This window comes from Sus scrofa, chromosome 3, assembly GCF_000003025.6.
Source record: "Sus scrofa isolate TJ Tabasco breed Duroc chromosome 3, Sscrofa11.1, whole genome shotgun sequence".
Lineage (NCBI taxonomy): Eukaryota > Metazoa > Chordata > Mammalia > Artiodactyla > Suidae > Sus > Sus scrofa.
In genome coordinates, this window is record NC_010445.4 from 104682744 (window position 1) to 104696573 (window position 13830).

A 13830-nucleotide genomic window follows, 5' to 3' on the forward strand; every position below is an offset into this window, starting at 1 on the left:
ATATATATATATATATATATAGGATGTTCTGATTTTTTGAACAGAACAGCAGAAAAATAAGATTTTTTTGAAGATTATAACTCGATTATAATCTGAGTATTAGATACAAAGGAATTAAAATTAACTATATTAGCTGTGCCATGGTTTTTAAGGTCCTTATTTTTCAAAAATATATCCTGAGGTAATTTGTGGATAATAAGATTCCTGAGATTTATTTAAAAAATATTTCATCAGAGAAATATGCAAGAGAGGAAAGAAGGAAGGAAGAGAGGGGGAGGGGAGGGAAGAAAAGAAGGAAAACATATTCCATAAAAACTGTTAAATATTTCTGAAACAAGCGCTTACCTGCTATTACTTGCCTTGAAAATTTTTTGGAAGGAAAATGTATCTTATTATGGTTTGCAATATGCCTTTATTTAAAAAAAATCACATATGGGAAGGATTTGTATAGAGTGTCACAGTCTGGAGCAAAAAAGCACTAGAATTATAGTGTAAGCATTACAGCCAGACTTTATATGGTTTACAGTTTTTTCAAGTATCAGACTGTTAAAGACAAATGAATAAACACAGAAGTGGAAAGCAAGCCGGATTTCCTGAGATTTAACAAAAGGACAATACAGTTGTATGGGGATTAAGTCAGAAAAAAGAAAAATGCACCAGAACTGTTTTGTGGTAAGTAAAAACATGTTCAAGATCCATTAATTCTACGGAACAGTTTTCAAAGACAGAGCTCTGCTTTGAAACACAATTGTTAAATTTCCAGGATCTGTAAACCCCTCTATATTACAAATTAAATAATAGGTTGATTTATTTTTTTCACAACACTGATCTATGAAACAAGAATAATGGGAAAATCAAGGTGAAGGTGACATCCAAGTCACATATTAACAGCGAGGTCAGCCAGTCAGAAATCTGAGAAGAGTTAACCATGGGGGATCACAGAGAAGGCATTAAATGAGGTTCTGGGGAGTCAGAGCAGAGCCCACAGAAACTTAGAGAATTGTGTTGTGTGCTTTGTACCCTTATCATTTCCTACTGAACCGCTCCGAGGAACCTCTATTCCCTTTCTGAGCTCATGATGCTTCCTAGAAACAAACTCACTCGATCTGATTTATGATAATTTCCTTCTTCCTTCCCAGAAGGGAAAACTGGACCAAATGCTGTTTAGTTTCTGGCCCAAAGATTCTTTCAAACCTGAGGAAATCACTTCAACTTCTTGCTTCTATTTTTTCAGCAGGATTGCTCTACAGTTATTCCAAATATATGGATACTCTTCCATTCAGCAGGGTAGCCTCGGTATTTAGGTGGTCCATCTCCATGAGTCATAATGTTTATAAGTAGCTTAATGAGGTGTGTTTCTCTTGTGTACAGAATTTTAGCTTCAGAGCACTTTAGCTGATTGAAGTGCCCCATCTATCACTGAAGATCTTACTTTTCTCAATAAGTTCTTATTTACTGCTTCTTCAGTATATGCTTTGTAGGATTTTAGAGTGCTCCACACTTAAATTGTATATCACTTTGGTATTTGAATCAATGAATTTAAATTACTGCATAATGATTACTTTCAATTTGCTGTCGCTTACAGAAGAGGATATAATTAAACATGTTTGTTTGATCAGGTCTTGCAAATGAACCTATACATTTACATTAGGTCTCTAAAAGATGAGTTAATTCCCTTGAGCTTTTTAACCCATTTGGAAAAAGTTGTCAGTTCTATGGCTAAGTCAGCAGTCAGCAGTCTTTCCTCCTTCCCTTCCTCCTTTCCTCAAATATCCGTTTTCATCTCTTTTACCTCTTTTATTATCCTTTCTTCCTATCCTCATCCCTACTCGTCCTTTTTGCTTGTTTGTTTTTTGTTTTGTTTTTTGCTTTTTAGGGCCGCACCTGTGGCATATGGACATTCCCAGGCTAGGGGTCGAAATCAGAGCTACAGCTGCTGGCCTATTCCACAGCCACAGCAACATGGGATCTGAGCCATGTCTGTGTCTATGACCTACACCACAGCTCATGGCAATGCTGGATCCCCAACCCACCTAAAGAGGCTGGGGATCGAACCTGCTAGTCGGATTCATTTCCTCTGATCCACTATGGGAATTCCCCTTATTCATTTTTTTTTTCGTTCCCTTCTATTTTATGTTTATACTGTGTCCAACATAATGCCAAATGCTAGAAATAAAATATTGGATGACTTAGAAGCTGATCTGACTTGCATTTCAGCAAAGGGCCAATTAAACTTATTCTCAGATCTTATGTCCAGGGAACTTGCAATACTGGTCAGAGAAATCTTATTGAAGTTGAAGGAGAAAAACAATTTTAAAGAAAGGTCAGATGTTCTACACTATCAAGAAGTTGAGATTAGGAGTTCCCGTTGTGGCACAGTAGTTAATGAATCCGACTAGGAACCATGAGGTTGCGGGTTCCATCCCTGGCCTTGCTCCATGGGTTAAGGATCTGGCATTGCCATGAGCTGTGGTGTAGGTCGCAGATGTGGCTCAGATCCCACATTGCTGTGGCTCTGGTGTAGGCCAGTGGCTACAGCTCCAATTAGACCCCTAGCCTGGGAACCTCCGTATGCCACATGAGCAGCCCTAGAAAAGGCAAACAGACAAAAAAAAAAAAAAAAAAAGTTGAGATTAATAAAAACTATAGACAACTAACCTAGTAGATTTCATCTATGCTCTTCTATCTTGAGAAGTTCAATTTGGGACTTTTTATATATCTTCCATGCTTTAAAATTCTCATTCTTCATTGTACCCTCTTGAATACATGGTGTTTAGTTATAAAAACTGTTTTATGTCTCAGTCTACTATTTTGTCATCTATGTAATATCTCCATTTGATTCTTTTGGTTGATTTTTCTCTGCATTGTGGGCTGTAATTGACTGCTTATTTTAATGCCTAGTGATTTTTTGATTTGATGCTAGGCATTATGATTTTATCCTTTTGATAGCTGAGTAATTTTGTATTTCTTTAATTTTGAGCTTTAAACTGGGATACAATTAACTTAGTTGGAAACACTTTAATCCTTTTAAGGCTTGCTCAAAGTTTTGTTACGTGCTTTTAAGTCTAAGATTAATTTTGCTCTGTTTTACTGAGATAAAAACACTTTCTGAGTACCTTACATAGTGTCCTGTATATTACAAGGTGTTCCACTCTATGTGGTGGTTACACTAACTGTTCTCAGTCCTTTGTAAGCTCAAAGGATCAGAGGACTGTGCCACCTTGTCTCTTGTAGTAGAACTTTCCTAGCCTGCACTGACCAGTACTCAACTGAGGACTCAAGGATAGTCTGAAAATCTCTAGCACTCTCTCTCTAAGCAGCAATCTCTCTCACTCTCCTTTTCTTTTATTTTCTTTTTTTTTTTTTTTTTTTTAGCACTTTCCTTTTCATGTGGCTTTTTTCTGTCCATCCAAAAATACCCTTTTTGGAATATATTCTGCATACTCTGGCCAACTTGTCCTCCTGAATTCTCAACTGTATCTTCTCAACTGGGGAAATCTGCTGGGTTTTGTTTAGTTTACCCCTTGGTGTGTTGTGTGGCCTGGAAATTGTCTTCAGGCAGTAAGTTGGGGCAGTTAAGTACATCATCTAGTTTGTTTTCCTCATCTCAGAGATCAATGCCTTGTGCTCAAATCATTTTCATTTATATTTCATCCAAATCTTTTAGGTATTTAATGCAAGAAGACATATCCAAAACTGTTACTCCATATTGATCAAGAGACTGTATATGTTATGTCCTCATATGAAGCAGTTATAGCTGAAGCTCATCTAAAATAAATAACCTACTCAAAATCAAGTATTTAGTATAGGCAGAGACAATATGCAAACTATGACAGCTCATTAGAAGTTTACATGATTCTACTTGTGCAATTGACAACACATTCTTGACCTTACAAAATAGCTTTAGTATGGAAGGATGGATAGAAATGGATTACAATTCAGAAGTACGTAGTGGGAACTGAAGATGGTAAATGTAGACATTTTTCCAGGAAGGTTGATAGTGAAGGAAGAAAGAGAAGAAAGCCTGAGAGAGAAATTGAAGCCTCAAAAGAGTATGGAGGTTTTCCCTTTTAGGCCTTCCCAGAGTTCCAAAGATCAAATTTAATCAGAGAAGTGAGAAAATGCAGAAACAAAGGAAAACATTCAAGCAAGATAAAATGATAATTTATCCATAAAACAAAGTCAGTGACTTATAGTTCCTCTTCAAGTGCTATGGATGATATCCTAAGCCCACATCCTTGAGTTGCTTTGCAGATACCCCCACTAGAGGGAAGAAGTCAACTCCGTGGTGACCACCAGCATGTAGACTCCAGTCGGGTTGATGACTGAGAATTGTAAAACAGTACCCTGTTACCTCACCACCAACCAATCAGAAGGATGGACATCAGCTGATCATGCATCTGGCAATCCTCTCCTCCCCTTGCCTTAAAAAACTTCCCTGAAAGCTATCATTCTGAGCACGAGCTGCCCATTCTCCTGGCTTGGCCCTGCATCAGGCATCTTGCAATAAATGCCGCACTTTTCTTTACCCCCCCCCACACACACACACCCCCCACACACACCACTGAGGGAAACTTGTATATCGTATGTAGGTGCTCTCAATCTGATGATTCACTGGTAACAAAGAGAGACCAGCAATGCCCCACCTGCCCAGAGCTTAAAAGGCTCAAGAGGTAGAAAGAGTCTTATGAAAAGTGTGTCAGGAAATGACTGATGAAAGAAATAAAGCTTAAACAAATCCCTGAACTACTCCCCAGGATACAAAAGAATAAAAGGCACCAGGGACTTCATTTTAGTGGGAGAAGGATAGGACAGGGAATATAGAAAAGTACAAGCTGTGTTTACAAGATGGTGAGAGGATCAATGCAAGTAGAGCAGTTTTGTTCATGCTCTAATTTACTAGATTTGACCCTAGGAAAACACACCCATAAGATGTGGCCAGGGATGACAGACTAGGACAACGCCTCTCCTCATACACACACTCTTAGCTATTATCTAGTATGATTTACTACACTATCTTGTAAGGGAATTTGAAGGTTTGAGTGGGAATTGTTAGGAATGTAACTATAAGGTGATCAAAGTACAATTGGTAATTTGTCTATGAGTAAATGAACTTAGTTTTTCCATGCCTCAGTAATATGAAGAATATTTCCCTTTTCCTTCTGTTTTATGTTATTCTCAAGAGAGATGCTTCATCTTGCCATCACTTTGCAGATTTATATCAACTATCCCTCCTCCTCTAGATACATAGCTTCACCACTCTGTGGAAAATAAAGGAGCTCTGAGCTATAAGTAGAGATGAAGATTTAACTAATTTTGCTTTTTTTTTTTTTTGGACTTTTACCTACTGTCTACCTCCAACAGTTTTTCATTAACACACACACATACACACATGCACAAATACACACCACTGGATAATTACAGTATAATTGATGTGTTACAATGTATGTGGATACAATTACAGGCTTGCCAATGAGGACTACATTACCTAAATGGAAGAAGGGATAAGGAGACAAGGGAGAAGAAGGGCAGACTAACTGAGGAGGAGAGGAGGTTGATAATGACATTATCACAGAACTTGCAAAATAGTGTGCAGAGAAACAACCAGAAACAGGACAATCTCAACCAAAGGAACTGAACTGAGTTCTGGCTTTGGTTGGGGCTATAGTGAGTTTCTGTTTTCTATAAATGTAGGTAGGTAGATCTAATTGGTTGCAGAGGTTTGGGGGGTTGTTTCAGTTTTCACTCACTGAGTTTGATGAACATGTTGGAACCAAAGACAAATTGGCACGATGTTCACAAACTTGAATGCAGTTACCCCTCATTTGTATGACAATGAGACTGTTTTCTGATGTTGAATATATATAGCTTCAAAGGAGCTTTAATAAATAGACTCTTACCAGTGTCCATCCCTGCCTCTCTTGTATAACTGTAGAGATGAAAATTGGTCTGTGTGGGGATAAGTACAACTGAGATTCAACTAACAGCACCCAATGTTTTTTTCTTTTACATTAAAACTGTTGTCTATTTTTCTTTTAATGTACAAGAAAAGTCAAGTAAGGTACTCTTTATCAGTATTGTAAGAAATACATAATTAAAAATCAGTTTATAAGAAATGGGTCAGAATAATCTGAAAGAGGCAACTGTGGTTGTCTGAACAATCCCTTGTCTGCCACTTATGTGGAGTTTTAACAAAAAAATGAAATCACTTATGCAAGTACAGAAAGCTTCAGGAACAAGATAGAGCTAATTACATCATCCGAAAAGTACCTTAACATAGGAGTTCCCATCGTGGCTCAAAGGTTAACAAATCCAGCTAGCAACCATGAGGACGTGAGTTTGATCCCTGGCCTTGCTCAGTGGGTTAAGGATCCCTTAATGCTGTGCCTGTGGTGTAGGATGGCGTCTACAGCTCCGATTCGATCCTTAGCCTGGGAACCTCCATAAGCCACAGTTGTGGCCCTAAAAAGACAAAAGACAAAAAAAGTACCTTAACATGAACTTGGTTCAGTCTTCTGTGTTTGCAAATAAGCTGAAACCTAGACATATCCTTCATGAGGAGTTAATTATCAGATGATACATAGGTTTAAAAAACAAGATGAAGATCAGGTATCATCTATCAGAGGTGCTGACATTTAACAGTGTGGTGGGGCTAGAAAAACATGTCCACATGTGCCTGTGGGATGATGAAGTTGCCAGTGACCCAACGCCAAATATTTGTCTTGAAATGTGGATGAAAAAGCTCAAAGTGCCCAAGGGTATAACTAATCTTAATAAGTGACTACTAGCCCTACCTCTCAATGAGGAGAGTAGACCTTCTTTGGTCTGTCACAATGCAGGAGCCATTGGAATATCTGAGAGTATCAGAAGGAATATCTTAGTAAACACACAGTGGTCTGAATAATAGATAGTTATTTCTTGGGGTCAAAGTGGGGGATGTTCTTTATTACCTATAAATCCAAAGGAAGATAAGCAAGCACTAGACCATTTTCAGAATGGACATGGAATATTGCCCATATCCAGAGTTTGGAAAAGCTTGGGGACCACAATTAGAGTGCTAAGAAGTTTATGTGTGGAATTATAATCATTTCATAATTAATTTGTGCTGCCACTGAAGATTACCTCAGTCAAAAATCTCATTAATTTGGCCAACCTATATCTCTATATTTTATATATTTTCTATATCTCTATATTTTCTATATTTTCTATATCTCTATATTTTAGAAATATATACTCTCATAAACAATCAATCTTAAGTAAAATATATATTAACAAAAAAGAACAATAAGACATCCAAACTCTATGTGATAATAAGAAAAGAAGAAATGGAAAGTACTAAATGGCAAAAAAGTAAATACCTTAATATCTAGATACTTTGCAGTTAAGCCACAGTTACTAAATGTCTGTTATTCACCAGCACTTTAGTTTGAGTGAGGCATAAAAATAACAAATCCTAGGTTCTGCATACAATAAAGTTTTCTACAATTCCTGGAAATGTTATAACATTTAATCTAATCACTACTACACAAATGAAGCAAAGGTAGTATATACATTTGAGGCTGAAAATTCTGGGAGCTAGGTGTTAAGAATTTAAGACATATACAGCATAAAAGTGGGTGGAAATTTTTTTTATATAATAACATTAAAATTGTAATGGACCACTCAATATTCCAGTGGAGGAAAAACACTCAAGAAATTTTTTTGAAAAAAATAAAGTAACAGGAAAGAAAGTAAACCTAGGCGGTATTTCAAAGTTACCAAAGGAAAGTTTTGTAAAACTGATTAATAAAAATAATATGACTAAAACTACTGTTCATGTGTATTGTATATATTCTCACTTAGAGATGAGGATAAAAGATCCATTAAAATCCTTATTATATTTGGAGAGAGAAGAGGCAAAGAAATCCGAACTGGTAAGAAACTGAGAGCAGCAAAAAATTCAGTGAAATACATAACAGTTACTGACAAGTTTAAGTCGTTGAAGAGACATGGTATGCAATGAGAGTTCAATTTTATTCCAACTGACAGATAAATCCTGTTTTAAGAATAGCATTTTGTGATCTGAAAAATGATCAGAAGAAAATTCTACATATGCAAACAATGGTAATAAATCATCTCCATATAGAGGAACAATATATTAGGTGATGGCAGTTTAAATTTCTCATGAAGAATTGAACTAAGATCAGCAGCAAGAATCTCAAGTAAAATTTAAAGCAGAAGGTGAGATAAAAGGTGGGCTCGTCAACGCCTGTTTCCTATTACTATGCAATGACAAAGATGCATCTTGGTTTCATAGCCTGGACTCAACACTAAGCCTTCTAATCCCATTCTTCACCCATGTTAATTGTGTTATGCATAGAAGAAATGCAGACGACATGCCTTGTCCAAATGGCACATAAAAGTTATATGTATTGACAAATGTTTGAATCATAACATCATTACAAAGAGGTTATTGTTTCATATATAGAACTTCTATAACATTATATATAGAAAAAAAAACTGCATTTCTGGAAACACCCTGTAAACTATGCATACTCAAAATATCATACAGTTCAATTTGTCTTTATGCCTTCAATGTAATAATTTTACATTTTCTGTTTTTATTTTTTTAATTCTATGATTTTTAATATATATACAGACTCATGCAATCATCACTTTCAGTAAGACAATTCCTCATGCTCTCCAAATACAGTAACATGTTCATCCCTCCCTTAAATCTTAAAACTAACCTGTTCTCCATCACTAAAATTTTGTTTTCCATGGAGCATATATAAATGAAGTCATATAGCATGCAACCTTTGAGACCATTTTTAATACAGCTGCTATAAATATACATTGCAGGCTTTTTGTGAATATAAGTTTTCATGTTTCATCGATAAATACCTTGGGCATAGGGCTGCTTGATAATAAACTGAGTGTTTGCTTAGCTTTATAAGAAATTGGGAAATCGGAGTAGATGGAATTTTAAAACATCATCTTCACATCCAAAGCCTCATCATACAATGTCATGTTTGTGTTTCACTGTCAAGCGTATTTTAAAGAACTCAAGTGGAAAAATAACCCACCATATTTACAAAAATGTATCATATCTGTTGCTCTTCATTTATTTCTCGTATTTCACATTTTACTTTGCTAATATTTCCCTTCTTTCTTCAGAAATTTTTGGCTAATATTTCTTCAAATCATATGAGTGATATTTTCAGTATCACTCTTTCTCTTCTTCTGGGACTCTGAGCATGCAAATATATATTTTGCTAATATCTCACAGTTTCTTGAGGCTCATCCAGTAAGTTTTTATTTAGTTATTTTTGTTTTCATGGGCGATTGTCCTGGATACATTCAGGATACAAGTTTCAACCTGCCTTCTTCGTGCCATTGTTCTTACTGATACCAACTGGGTTCTTAAACTCTTTAATCTATAGAAATTAATGAGAGCAGAGGGAGAATTCAGGCAAGGCTTTATTGTGAGTCCTGTTCATCATGAGAGAACAAAAACAAGTAACAAGTTCCCTTGCTTGCTCCCAGAGTGAGGGCAAAGGTGGAGCAGTGGGTCCAGGAGGAGGGGTTATTTAGGTGGCCTGCTCACCCCCTCAGTGCACTGTGTGCAGGAATCATTAGTACCCAGCACCTTAGAAACAGTAGTTGAGTTCTGACCTTTATTTTTCTATCATAGTTGATTTATAGTGTTCTGTCAATTCCGGCTGTACAGCAAAGTGACTCTCACATTATCTTTGACCACATTCCATCACAAGTGACTAGATATAGTTCCCTGTGTCATACAGCAAATCTTATTGTTTATCCACTCCAAATGCGATAGTTTGCATCTACTAACCCCAAGTTCCCAGAACATCCCACTCCCTCCCCATCCCCCTAGGCAACCACAAGTCTGTTCTCCAAGTCCATGAGTTTCTTTTCTATGAAAAGGTTCATTTGTGCCACATATTAGTTTCCAGATATGTGATATCATATAGCATTTGTCTTTCTCTTTCTGACTTATTTCACTTAGTATGAGAGTCCGTAGTTCCATCCATGTTGCTGCGAATGGCATTATTTTGTTTTTTTTTTTTAATGGCTTAAGAGTATTCCATTGTGTACACACACACACACACACACACGGCATCTCAATCCATTCATCTGTCAATAGACACTTAGGTTGTTTCCATGTCTTGGCTCTTGTAAATAGTTCTGCAATGAACATAGGGGTGAATGTATCTTTTCAATAAAAGTTTTGTCCAGGTATATGCCCAAGAGTGGGATTGCTGGATCATATGGTAGTTCTATGTATAGTTTTCTAAGGTACCTCCATACTGTTTTCCATGGTGGTTGTACCAATTTACATTCCCACCAACAGTGCAGGAGGCTTCCCTTTTCTCCACACCCTCTCCAGTATTTGTTATTTGTTGACTTGTTAATGATGGCCATTCTGACAGGTGTTAGGTAGTACCTCATAGCAGTTTTGATTTGCATTTCTCTAATAATCAGGGATGTTGAGCATTTGTTCATGTGCTTGTTGGCCGTCTATATATCTTCTTTGGAGAAATGTCTATTCAGGTCTTCTGCCCATTTTTCAATTATATTGTCATTTTTTTTTTTTTTTGCTGTTGAGTTGTTTAAATTGTTTATATATTTTAGAGATTAAGCCCTTGTCAGTTGCATCATTTGGAACTATTTTCTCCCATTCTGTAGGTTGTTTTTTTCTTTTATGCTTTCCTTTTCTGTGCAAATGCTTATACATTTGATTAGGTCCCATTGGTTTATTTTTATTTTTATTTTGCTTTGGGAGACTGACCTAAGAAAACATTAGTATGGCTGATGTCAGAGAATGTTTTGTCTATGTTCCCTTCTAGGAGTTTGATGGTGTCTTGTCTTACATTTAAGTCTTTAAGCCATTTTGAGTTTATTTTTGTGCATGGAGAAAAGTATGGAAGTTCTTTAACAAGCTAAAAATGGAGCTTCCATATGATCTGACAGTCCTACTCCTGGGCATACTATCTGGAGAAAACCGTAATTCAGAAAGATACATGCACCTCAGTTTTCACTATAGCACTATTTACAATAGTCAAAACATGGAAGCAACCTAAGTGTCCATCAACAGAGGATTGGATTAAAAGTGGTACATATATATAATGGAATATCACTTGGCTGTAAAAGAAGAACAAAATAATGCCACTTGTAGCAAAGTGGATGGTCCTAGAGATTATTGTACTAAGTGAGGTAAGTCAGACAAAGACAGACATCATATGAGACCACTAATATGTGGAATTTAATAGAAAATGACACAAAAGGTTTATTCACAAAACAGAAACACACTCAAAGATTTCAAAACCAAACTTATGGTTACCAAAGTGGAAATATTGGGGGGAGGGATGATTGGGAAATTGGGATTGGCATATACACACTGCTACATACAGAATCAATTGGTAACAAGGACCTACATATAGTTCTGGGAAATCTATTCAATACTCTGCGATAACCTATATAGGAAAGAATCCAGAAAAGAATGGATATATATGTTAAAAAAATCCGTCATATCCCTATAGTGCACCCTCCTATGAAGTGTTCATTATTAATACAGTTATAGGCCATGGCTTGGCTGGCAAAGGACAGGGCCTGGTTATAATTCCTTGACATATGATGGTTTGGGTGTCCAAGAGGAAAATAAACCCTTAGAGGTATCAGTAGGAACGTCTGTCTCATGGTTAAGAACTTTTAATCCTTGAAGGACATTATTATTGTTAGTACCTGTGTAACTAGGGGAGAGAAAACCATTATGCTGGCTCTTTAGATCATATGATGTTACAACAATCTTAATAAAATGCTCTGGTATGATCTGGTCGGTTTTGTCAGAGGGTCAGAGTGGAATGTCAGCTCACTCTTTTTATTGGTGTACCACAGATGGGTTGAATTTGATTTTCCAGGTGGATGGAATGTTTCCTTCCCACCTTTCACATTCCCTTTCTGTGTTGTTAAGAGACGGGGCCATAGTTTGAAATAGGGCACAGATGGGTGAGGTTGTAAGTACAGTTTATCCCTATATAAGTGACTAGATATCTGGTGTAATTATATCTCAGGGTGATTCCCAGGGCATGTGAAATAAACACCATTTGTGCATACCCCATCCCCATCCTATTAAACATTGGAATAGCCCCCTGGAAGGTGCAAGAGTGACTAGCAGTAGCCTAAGGCTTAGTTAATGTCCCTGATTTAAGTTGTTAATCTCCAGTGGAACTGGAAGTTTAGGGGAAATGCAAGAGGAGAGCCAGTAGTCAGTTGGGTTGCTGATGGCATATCCAGCATTCTTTTAAATGTTTCCCTTTGAACGTGATTCTTGAAATGTTAGTAAGTGAATTTTCTTACCATTGTCCCATGGTTACAGGAACTAGTAAGGGACAGAGCCAATAGGAGGAGAGTTTTGTGGCGGAGTATTTCCCTTAAACCCAGTACTGACAAAAGAGCTGTTTCCCTGGTGGGGGTGGCTGAGCAAACTGGTAGAATGCAAGCAGAAAGACAGCAAGGATGGCAAGTAGGGGTCTAAGCCACCACCCCGTTTCCACTTATCTGTAGATCGTGCCTGTCTTTGGAATACATAGGGATCTCAGATTTTCCACTAGATCACAGATGTATTGTTCCTTTGTTGTGACCTGCAGGGTTTTGGAGGTAAAAGATTTAGTCTGTACAAATCTATCCAATTAGATATCTCTCGCAGTTTGACAGAAGTGGGGGTCGCTAAAATTATTCTATAGGGATAATAAAAACCTTCCAGTTTGGTAATAGTCAATCTTCAGGGAACCCTCTTTCCAAGTTTTAAGAAGAACTTGATTCCAGGGTTTATTTGTGAAGGAATTGCCTCTTCCACTCTATTTTTTAATGGGAGCTGGCAGTGCTTTGTTGGCATAGTCCTAGATTTCCCACTGAATTTGTCCTGGGTCTGACTCACTTCCTCATCTAGTAAATGTCAGTGATAAGGAAGGTCTTCTATAGGTGTTTCAAATGGGCTAAGCTGCAGACCACTCCTGGGGGCTACACAGACCTTGAGGAGTGGCATAGGGAGCAAGTTGCTCTGGGGTTCATGGGTTTCTTGGCAGAGCTTTGCTAATGTTTTCTTTTTCTTTTATTTCATTTCATTCATTTTTGCCTTTAAGGGCCACACCTGTGGCATATGGAAGTTCCCAAGCTAGGGGTCGAATCAGAGCTACAGCTGCTGGCCTACACCACAGCCACTGCAACAGATCTGAGCCACATCTGTGACCTACCCCAGAGCTCACGACAGTGCTGGACCCTTAACCCACTGAACAAGGTCAGGGATCAAACCCACATCATTTTGTATACCAATCAGGTTCATTTCCACTGAGACACAGTGGGAATTTCCTGCTAAGGTTTTCTTTAAAGTATGATTCATTTCCTCTGTCTTCCCTTTAGGTTGGAAGTGCTAGGAAGTGTGTGGCTTATAGTCTATCCCTAGGGCCCTTGAGAGCCCCTGTGTGCTTTGGCTATAAAGAAGTGTCCATTATCACTCTGGAGGGAATTTGGAAGTCTAAACCAAGGAATTATTTCCTTTAAAAGGGATTTACAGACTCCAGTAGTCTTTTTAGACTGGTGTTGAAAGCTTCTACCCATCCCTTGAAAGTATCAACAAACACAAGATGTTTATATCCAGACTGCAGGAGCATTTAGGTGAAATCTAGCTGCCAAGCTTCCTCTGCTTATGTCCCTTGGTCTTCAATTGGTCTAGGGAACAAAGGAATATTGGGTGGGCCTGTGCGTTATTACTGGCACACAAATCACAGGCAAAGGCTACTTGTTTTACTGTTCTTTTGAGCCCCTCCCTCC